We start from the raw sequence: 10026 nt of genomic DNA on the forward strand, positions 1-10026 counted from the left end.
ATGTATTTCAAAACCTAGTTGTAATACTCTGTAAAGTCCATTGGCTTCTATGGTAGTGTCCCTCAGAGTTCTAGACTTTCCTGGTTATTGTAAGGTGGATGTGAATGTATTGGTCTCTTGTTAAGATCCTTTACCATTTCATACCATCTCTTTGAATAAAAACGACCCATTACCTATGGCCCATGCCAAAGACATTACATCTTTGGGACCTCGTAACTCTCTTAGTAGTTAACAGACTTACTCTGTTCCACTTATCAGACCTAGCCAAAGGTCTCCTCTCATATATCCTGCAAGCAGGATCCAGTCGAACAGACAGCAGCGATGTATACAGTGTTATTCTGACACCCTCAATCCTGTAGCATTGTAGTTGCAGGATGCAACTGAGATTGATATGTATGATAATAGGTGGGTCCTGTAAGGGGGCCATAGAGGGGTGTTGGAGACTAGGAATTCCAATTCTGGGTGGGATTACTTTACTTAAAATGATTCTTAGGTATCAGATCCTGGTATTCCTAAGAGGAGGGAGGGACAAGCCTTCTGTCTACTGGGAGCAGGAACCAGCTATCTGATAGGAGAAGGATTGGGAAGAGAGGTAGCAGCAGCTATAGCAGGACGGGCAGAGGAGTGAGCTGCTACTATGCTGGTAAGGTTCTTGAGTCTCTATTTAAGACTAGCTAGTGACTGTAGTAGAATAGAGGAATCAGCCACCTTGGTTTTAGCAAGCCTCTAGTGGACTTCCTGCAATCTATAAAAATCGGTACGGATAAGAGAGATTAGAACTTACTCTCTGGAGGAAAGATTGGTGAGGTCAGAATTATCTAAAAGAGAATAGATGGTACAGTCAAGTTCCAAGAATCTTCTAGTGGTCTCAAAGTATTGGCACATGTCATAAAGAGTGGAATCAATTGGAGCCACAGAGTGGAGATGCGAGAGTTAGTGGGCACCTTCCTCAGTAAAGGAAGTGGGCTGTGTAAGAAGTATAGTGGTACCAGAGTGAGAGCGATGTGGGTGGCTACCCGAGGAAGAGGAGGGTGCGCCAGCCCAAGAGGCCTTGCTAAAAATCTCACTCATAGCTGGGGGGCTGTACGTCCAGGGTGGGAAGAGCTCACTTATAGATAAAGCTTAAGTAAAAGGCAAAAACAGGTGTATTGAGATAGTTGCCACCCAAAAACTCTGAGTTTTGGTGTAGCCAAATATAGTAATTTTTCAAAAACGAAGTAAATAGTGGATGCAGAGTGTAATAGTGGATAGTAATAGAGAGTTTTTTATTTTTATTATTATTTTTATTTTATACAGTTACTCAGCAGAAGTGTTCATGATCTGAGACAATGTTTAATTGTAGTTGTACTATATGGTAGAGCAGTGCCAGTGGGGTTGTCAACGGACGTGCGTGCATGCGAGTTCAAGTTCACTATCAATAACTACTGGTACCTCTCAATATTCAATGGTCAATTGACCTGCCATAAATTCAACTAGCTAATATTTTGTATAACTTTCCCTTACTTCTAAAACTGCAGCCATCCTATCAGGCATTGATTTCCACAACTTCTCAAAAAACTCCTCAGTAATTGTCTTCCAAACTAATAGTAATATATGTGTAAGTCTTCTCCTAACAGCCTCTTTTCCTCCTGGAGTATGTGCAATCTTTGGATACTGCTGGTGTAATCACTTTTTAAGCTCAACTCATACATGCTCAATAGAATTTAAATCAGGGGAATAAGGGGGGTGGTCCACAACCTCAATACTGTTTCTCTCCAATCAATTCATAACACTATATGCCTTGTGAATAGGAGCATTATCTTGCTGAAAAAGAATATCTTCAAGTTGTATACCAAAGGAAATCGTTTGATGAATAACAGGAAAAAGATATCTTCTCAAAAGTCTAACATACCTGGTCTTATTAATAGTTTGAGTAATAGGAACTAATAGACCTTTTCTTTTACCCTCAAAGTACCCCTAAACCATAAGTGAGATTCCCTTATCCTTCTCCTTTGGGTGTACACAATTAGCCAACCACTTCTCTGCAGGTTCTCTGAATACCCATTGTTGCTTTAGATCCTTGGATTTCTCCACACTGCACTCATCACTCCAAATCACCCTTTCAAAATCCTCAGCTATCCAGTCCCTATGAGCTGTAGCCCATCTTAATCTCTTAGCCACATAATTAGGCTTTAGCCTAGGTCTTGACTTGGCTATCCATTTTATAATGTTTACCCCTCTGAGTACTTGGTCCACTATGCAGGCAAATTTAGTAGGCAATCATATCCAGTCACTCTGGATAGCACAAAGAGTTACCAGTATCAAGAGAAGCACTGGGTGCATAGCGATCCCTGAAGGCATATCTGGTCATTTTCAAGTTCGACTTGGCTGTCTGTATAATTGTGTGACAAGGTTGACCACTCAAAATAGGTGTGCAACTAGGAGGAGGGAGATTTTCATGAGATTGGCATTCACATGTCCAGACAAGAAAGCTCTTAACTGTTGTCCATGGGCGTCTAATAATTTGAGCCACCAAGGCAATGTTCCGGAGGCAGTAGAAAAAGGCGATTATCATGCACTTCTCTGCAAGGTTCATTTCTCTCCGGGTGGTTTTAGGTGGAAGTCTTTTTTTTGCGGTATACTTCATATTTCCAGAATGCTTAACTATTGGTAAAAAAGGTATAGTAAATTAATAAATTAATTAATTAGGTAAAGGAGGCTTCGGTAGGTGTAGATTTGTGAATGGTCACGGTCACGATGGGGTTAACAGTCATGATCAACTTTACACTTCGTTACAAGGTGGCATTTTGGTGAGGCAGCTTAGTCATTTGAGACTGGTTTCACGAACACTTCTACTGAGTGACTGTATATATATATCATGTATTTGTTGTTAAGGAATAAGAACTTGCATCCAGTATGAGCTATAGTATAAACAAAACTGTAAAACATGTATCCCTCTTGTATCTTGAGCAAAAACCAAGAGCCCCAAACCCCTCTGGTATGTAGCTAACTGCACATCTCACCCTGAATCAAGCCTGTCCTTACAACACAAGCAAACTCATGTTTAAGAAAAACACAACCTAAGACAAGTAGGAAGCTACAAGGAAAAATCTTGCTGGAAATCTTAGCCTGAAGGTACAAATAAAACTAATCCAACACCTACCAGAAAAGTACATAGCAGTCCAGGTCACCTAAACACTAATCCATGAAATAAACCCTGATAGGACAGGTCTACCGAAAATTGGCAGTCTCCTTACTAAAATGCTAGGAGGCAGAGAGTAATTCCAACAGGCCTGACATAGTGCAATATTGACTGCTGGAGGGGATCAAAACTGAAACTCAAGGAAGGAGAAGAGGGAGACAAGGTGTCTGGGTCAGCTTCTCTCCAGAAAAATAAGAGCATAGTAATGTACCAGTTAAAAGATGGGGTAGTAGAGTACTAGCTGGATGTGACGTGAGAGGCAGTAGTGTGTCAGCCGATCAAGCCATATTAAGAGAGAAGAGGTAGACTTAGAAGCTGAAACAACTATCAGAAATGTGTTAGTGTCTTAACTAAGTGGCCTCTTTGAGTCTCCAATATTCTCTTGTATATTCTGGCATCTCTCATGTATTCTCTTGTCTTTCGAGAGATAGTATCCCTTAGTAGATGAAATACCACCAGCTGTAGAAGGTAGAGAGGAGGAGGGTGGTGAAATCGATTGTAGCCTGTTGAAGAGCCCAAAGCAACTCCTAGGAGAAGCAGGAGAAATCCATCATAATTGTATACTGCAAACCGTGTTCCCAGCCATCTATTATAGGGAAAATGTGAAAACTTGACTGTGCTAATGTTAGGAATACTGGGATCAGATACCTAGGAACCACCCTAAGTATGGTTATCCCATTCGGAATCGGAATCACTGGTCTTCAACACCCCTATACGGCCTCCCCACGGGGCCTGCACATCATCACAGAAACTTGTCTCAATTGCATCCTGTGACTATTGAGCTATAGAGGGTTAAGGTGTAACAATAATACTGCATATATAGCTCCTATCAGTCCAACTGGACCCTGTTCGTAGGGTATATGAGAGGAGACCTTTGGCTACATCTGGGAAGTGGAATAGAGTAAATCCGTTAATGGCTCAGTGAGCTACTAGGCTTCAGATTTGTAACAACATTGGTAAGAGCCATAGGTAATGGGACATTTTTATATAAAGAGATGATATTGAATATTAAAGGATCTTTACAAGAGGCCAATACATTCACACCCACCCTATAGTAACTAGAAAAGTCTAGAACTTCAAGAAATACGATTACAAAAGTCAATGGACTTCATGGAGTGTTACAACTGAGCTCAGGAATAGGTTGTAGTTATGGAATAATTCCCAACACTAGAATAATGACTGAAACCCTGTCACCCAAAACAACTAAATGTTGCTAATTGAGAGATTATCTGCCAATCTGATAGAATGGCTTCCTGCAAATTTGTTGGAAGTCACCAAGTTGATATTTATGAGTTGGATCTAGAGTTATAGAGGTTAAAAGTCAGGCAACCTAGCAAGGTTGAAATTACAACTACCTCTGCATATATAACCCCCAGATGAAACTGATTATTGTATCAATAAGAGAGACAATTAGGGCCAACTCAGTTCAACTTGAGAACTAAACTATAAGTCTAAAGACTCTAAAGATCGTATAATTACTATTGGGAATGATAAAGTTTCTATTTAGTAATATTGTAATTACTGCAGAGGGTGTGGTGGTTTTCAGAGTCTCCAGATGTTCAGGCCTTTGGAAAATACCCAATGTTGCGAATTATAACCAGAGAGGTATATAGTTTATATAATAAATAGATGTAGTCTGTGAACACTCAGATACGGAATATAAATATCAAAGTGCCTTCTAAGCTTTTAGACATCATTAAGCAATGGAAAAGAGACCTTAACAATATAATATTGTTCTTACAATTCTACTTTACCTACTTCACTTTACTCCTAGTAGTTATAAATGAAACAAGTATATTTTGTGCCTTCCGAGAAAATCTCCATTTACAAAAACAAATCTTGATTGGCCTAGACAACTCTGAGACTATACAGGTTGTCTCTGCCTAACAGCTAATGCTAAGCGAAGCTAGAGCAAAAGCGAGAAATAAATGAGAATCAACATCATGAGATGTTGGGAGGAGGGGAAGAGAAAGTCAAGAGGATAGACCTCAAGAGAGAATGATAGAGAAGCGTCAGAAAGTAATGAGAAGATAAAAAGTAATTGCTTGATCCCCCCGCTATAGGGGGAGATCAGGCATAAACAGTTATAAGAAAGGTTATAGTACTAAGGTCTTCTCAAATAGGAAATAAATTTCAATCACTGGAGGTGTAGTAGAGACAGTCGATAGGTAGTAATGGGGAGTGACTGGTAGTTTATGAAGTCTACTTAAGTATACGTAAGATCTCATCTACTCTGGCAATTAATCACCTCTCAAGATCAATTCTTAAATATGTAAAAGTTGTGGTTTAATCATATTAAGTTTTATGGATTTGTTTTTTTTAACTCTATTGCGAAGATATTGAAATTTAATTATATTTATTCTCTAAAGAATTCATTTCGGTGTGGTTGCAAACTTGGGATCCATCTTCTAAGTAAGAGCTCCTGTTACCCTGTAAGCCATAGCTTTAATAAACAATTCAAAACTACTGAAACTGTGGAGTAGGAACTTCAATTCTGATTAGTGGATAGACAAGTGGTAAACTACTCTTGTCAAACTAGTTTGGATTGTATTGTAGCTAATCTATTAAAATTACCAGGCACTCCTCTTCAAAGATCTCATTCTCCTACTCAATCATTACTTAGTTTAAACAGCTTAGACATTCACTGCAAGCTCAAGGTAGTCTGAATAGCTCCTGTAAGAAGAAGGATGTTCCCTAGGGCAATTGCCACGGTTTTCATAGATAAAGTCAAAGAAAGTTTCAAGAGGCTTAAGATTTGTTCTGTGCTCATTCCAACATATAGTTTTGGAGTTTGCTGATCAACACAAATTTCTACCCAGAGGATGTTTCTACTTGTAACTGAAAGGCATTGCTTGGATTTGTCCTATTTCCGTATTAGATTGTAAGCATATATCTATGTATATGAGTTCATGTTAGGAGTACTATGATCCAATATCTAGAAACTATCCTAAGTAGGATAACCCTACTTCAAATCAGAATTTCTTGTCTCTAACACCCTACTCTGGTCCCCTTACAGGGCCCACACATCATCATAGATATCTATCTTTGTTGTATCCTGTAACTATAATGCCACAGAATTGAAGGTGTCAGAATAACACCATATATATCACTACTGTCATTCCAACCAGATCCTGGTTAAAGGATATATGAGAGGAGACTCTCTGCAAGGTCTGAGAAGTGAAACAGAGTAAATTCGTCCACTACTCCAGAAGTTACTACGTTTCAATGATGTAACCTCTTTGGTATAAGCTGTACATAACAGGGTGTTTTTATACAGAGATATAGTATTAAATGTTAGAAAATCTTTATGAAGAACTAATACATTTAAATTTACCCTATGATGATTAGAAGAGTTTAGAGCTTCTAAGAAACACTATTGAGAAAACCAACAGACTTCAAAGAGTATTATAACTACGTCAAGGGATATGTTTGTAACGAGACTCCATGGAGTACTATTATAGTTAACCAAACCTATACCCATAACAGTATCAAGAGACTACCATGATAGGAATAGTGGTAGACTATAGTCTACCAGCTAGAGGTACTGTTAGTTAGGTAACTCGGTTGGACATGCTATACCATACTAAGAAGTATACAGGTACTAGTAAGGAGTGGTAGTTATCCTACTCAGTAGGGTAACCTAAGTAGTCAATTTGAGAGTTACCCTGAATTACTCGACAGTGAGTCCAGGTAGAGTTACCCTACTTTTGGAGTAAAGTTACCCTGCCTTGAGCTATGGGTTACCCTGTTATAGAGTCAAGTTACCCTACCTTGAAAGTAACTTGTTATGCAGGATTTCGGGGGAAGTTACTAGATTGTTTGTCACATGAAACTACATAGGGTGTTCAAATCTCAGGTTATGTGGATCGCTCCGGCACCACCAGTTGAGCTCCAAATATGCTGTAACTTGGAGGTGTGGTGGCTAACACCCCCCTCCAACTCTGTTATAAGTCCCTGGCGTCATGGGCTACAGGCTAGAGAGTTGCTGTAAGCCTAGTAAATATCTTCAGGTGGAGATGCTCTTGTAACACCATTTACGTTCCCGCCGTCCATCCGACTAGAAGCTGTCCGCAGGATATATAAGGGGGTAGAGGTGAACCTGGAGAATGGTCTCCAGGTGGTTTCGTGTAAAACGGACCAAAACTGACTGAGTTATACTACTTTGATGTCTAAGGTAGTATGAGAGGTTACTGAAGGCTAGTAGGTGAGATAACCGAAGTCCATTGCCCCGAAAGTGTAATAGTATTGGAAAATCATTAGGGACTCTGAGACTCTAGTCTAAGGTTACGATAAGACCTGTTTCTAGGAGGATTAGCTGTGGGTAGTACCTATTGGTAGTCAACATCCAAAGGGGTCTATCAGGGGAGCTACGTGGCCATTATCCTGAATGACATGGAATACAGTAGAACTGGATAGATGTTTAGGGGCTGCGGATACTTGTAGAAGACTAAGTATATATGGGTAGAGAGTTCTATAGTTGGTATCGCATCTACTCAGGCATGACAGCTCGCCACTGACATGTTCACGATATGAAGAGTTTTTACTCCTGCGGTTGCATTGTAGATGCAGCAGCTAAAATACTTCTATCGGATGGATATTAGCAAACCACCAGAGTAGTCTAGTTTACTACGGGGAATCTTTGGTCCAACCTGTGGAGGTTAGCTAGGCGGACCAAGGGAGTTGAGTGCTCGCAAATACAAAGTAGTAATAGGGAGCAACTGGCAGTATATGAAATCTACTTAAGTATATGTGGGTTCTCCTCTACTCTGGCAATCAACTACCTCTCAAGATCAGGACTTAATTGAGTAAATGCTGTGGCTTAACGATATTAAGTTTTACCGTTTTGTTTCTTCAAACTCTATTGTTGAGACTTTTGACATTTATTATATTTGTTCACTTTGCAGAAGAATTCATTTCAAGGCAGTCACAACCTTAGGATCCATCTTCCCAGAGGGAGCCCCCATTACAATGTTGTGATTGCATGAATTATCACTAACAGTACACAATAACTAAAGCCCTGGTGTCACGAACATGGCTTGGCATGGAAAAGGTTTTCACATGACACATGGTTATGAGTCACAGGTATGTTATTGTTTTACGCATATGATCCATTCAGGTTATATGATTTGTTATGTGTGGGATTTGTGATGCTTTCGCACATGGCTTAAGTATGAGTCATGGGACATGCGCCTGGTGAATGTGCCTTGTGAGTGTCCCTTGCGGGTAAGCCTTGCACATATGATTTATGTTTTGCACACGACCTCAATATGAGGTCATGGGTTTCACGCATATGACTCAGTCGAGTCATATGACTTGTTTATTGTATTATGATTGATTTATGAGTTTTTGCACATGACCTCGCTATGAGGTCATGGGTTTTGAGCATGTGATCACTTTGGTCACATGACTAGTTTGTTATGATTTGGTTTCACACATGTGACCACTTTAGGTCACATGACTAGAGGTAGGAAGAACATTATATAAGGAGGCCGAGGCGGTCGAGGAAGATAGGTTCTTCACGCTTTGTTCTAAGTACTTTTCCTACTTCTTGCACTCCGTGTCAGAAGTGAGCATAACCAATACTTTACCTTATTTCGCTCACGATAAATACTTCATCTACAGTTACTTGTTTGTGTTTTTCGTGTCGGGCAGTCGGTTAGAAGTTGTTGTTCTCGCTTAGAAGATACTTCAGTGTGAGATATCCGTGGCCTGGTCCCGGTAATCACTGAGTATAGTTTGGGCGAGGATGGAATCTTCGACAGCCTCCTCCTCCACGGATTCTCCCCCTCCTTCGAGGATGTCATCCCCTGTTCGGTTCGACTCCAACCCTTCCTCCTCGCTTGAGGCAGCCCGTGCGGCCTTGTCTCTCGCGCCTGCTACTGAGGCCGACCGTAGCCTCATCCCTACAACTACACGGTCTTATGCTGCACCCAGAGGAAATTTTAAGTTTTTACAGTTCCAACACTGCCACGGGTGTCAGAACGCGGTTAACCCGCAGTTTGATGATTTGGTCCGGCAGATGGTCGCTGACGTAACCATTGCCACGATAAAAGAAGTAGAGGTTTTGGTGAGAGGTTTCCTGATCGGGAGAGGCTGTTCAGCCACGTGTGGCTTGAACAAGGACACTACTACAGGGCTTTTCATTCGGTTCAATTCGGACCGTGGCTCGGAATACTCTCCAGCCCCTGTACCTTCCCCTCCCAAAGATTCTCAGGCTGTAGTCCCTGAATCCTCCGTCCCCCCCCGCCAAGGACAACTTGACTACCACCACGGTTGAGGCCAGCTCTTGGTCCATTACTCCTCCACTCGCTAGGGCTGTCCAAAGCAAGATGCCCAGCTTCTTGCGCCAGGCCCACAATGCCAGGACCGGCTCCTCGACTCCCTCCTTCCTGGCAGGAATGTCTTCAGGAGAAAGGGCTCTTTACGAAACCCCAAAGTTCAAGCTGGATGACTCTGACGACGAGGATTACAACCCTCCTGCCTCGGGAACACGCTGCCGGACACGGTCGGCATCTCCCGCTAAGCGATCTGCTGCTCCTCTCCTTGGACCCCAATTTTTGAGGGCTATCAATGTTGATGAGGGACGGAAAAAACAGATTGTTCCTCCTCTTCCTGGCCTACCCCTAGACGTTCACATTGGGCGCCTGGCCATCCCTCCGCCTGTTGTGCTCCCATCGACAATCGAGGCTACACCCCCCTCTCTGTCCTCGCTGATGACTGAAGATGTCCTACCCACCTCTGAGGTACTGGCCAGGGACACCCCTATGGAACTGGATGATGGACGCAACTCAGAAGGGACTGGTCTGGGTGACAGCATACACGCCCATTCACCAGCTATGGGTTCA

The sequence above is a fragment of the Tuber melanosporum genome (assembly GCF_000151645.1).
Source record: "Tuber melanosporum whole genome shotgun sequence assembly, scaffold_2, strain Mel28".
In the NCBI taxonomy this organism is placed as follows: domain Eukaryota; kingdom Fungi; phylum Ascomycota; class Pezizomycetes; order Pezizales; family Tuberaceae; genus Tuber; species Tuber melanosporum.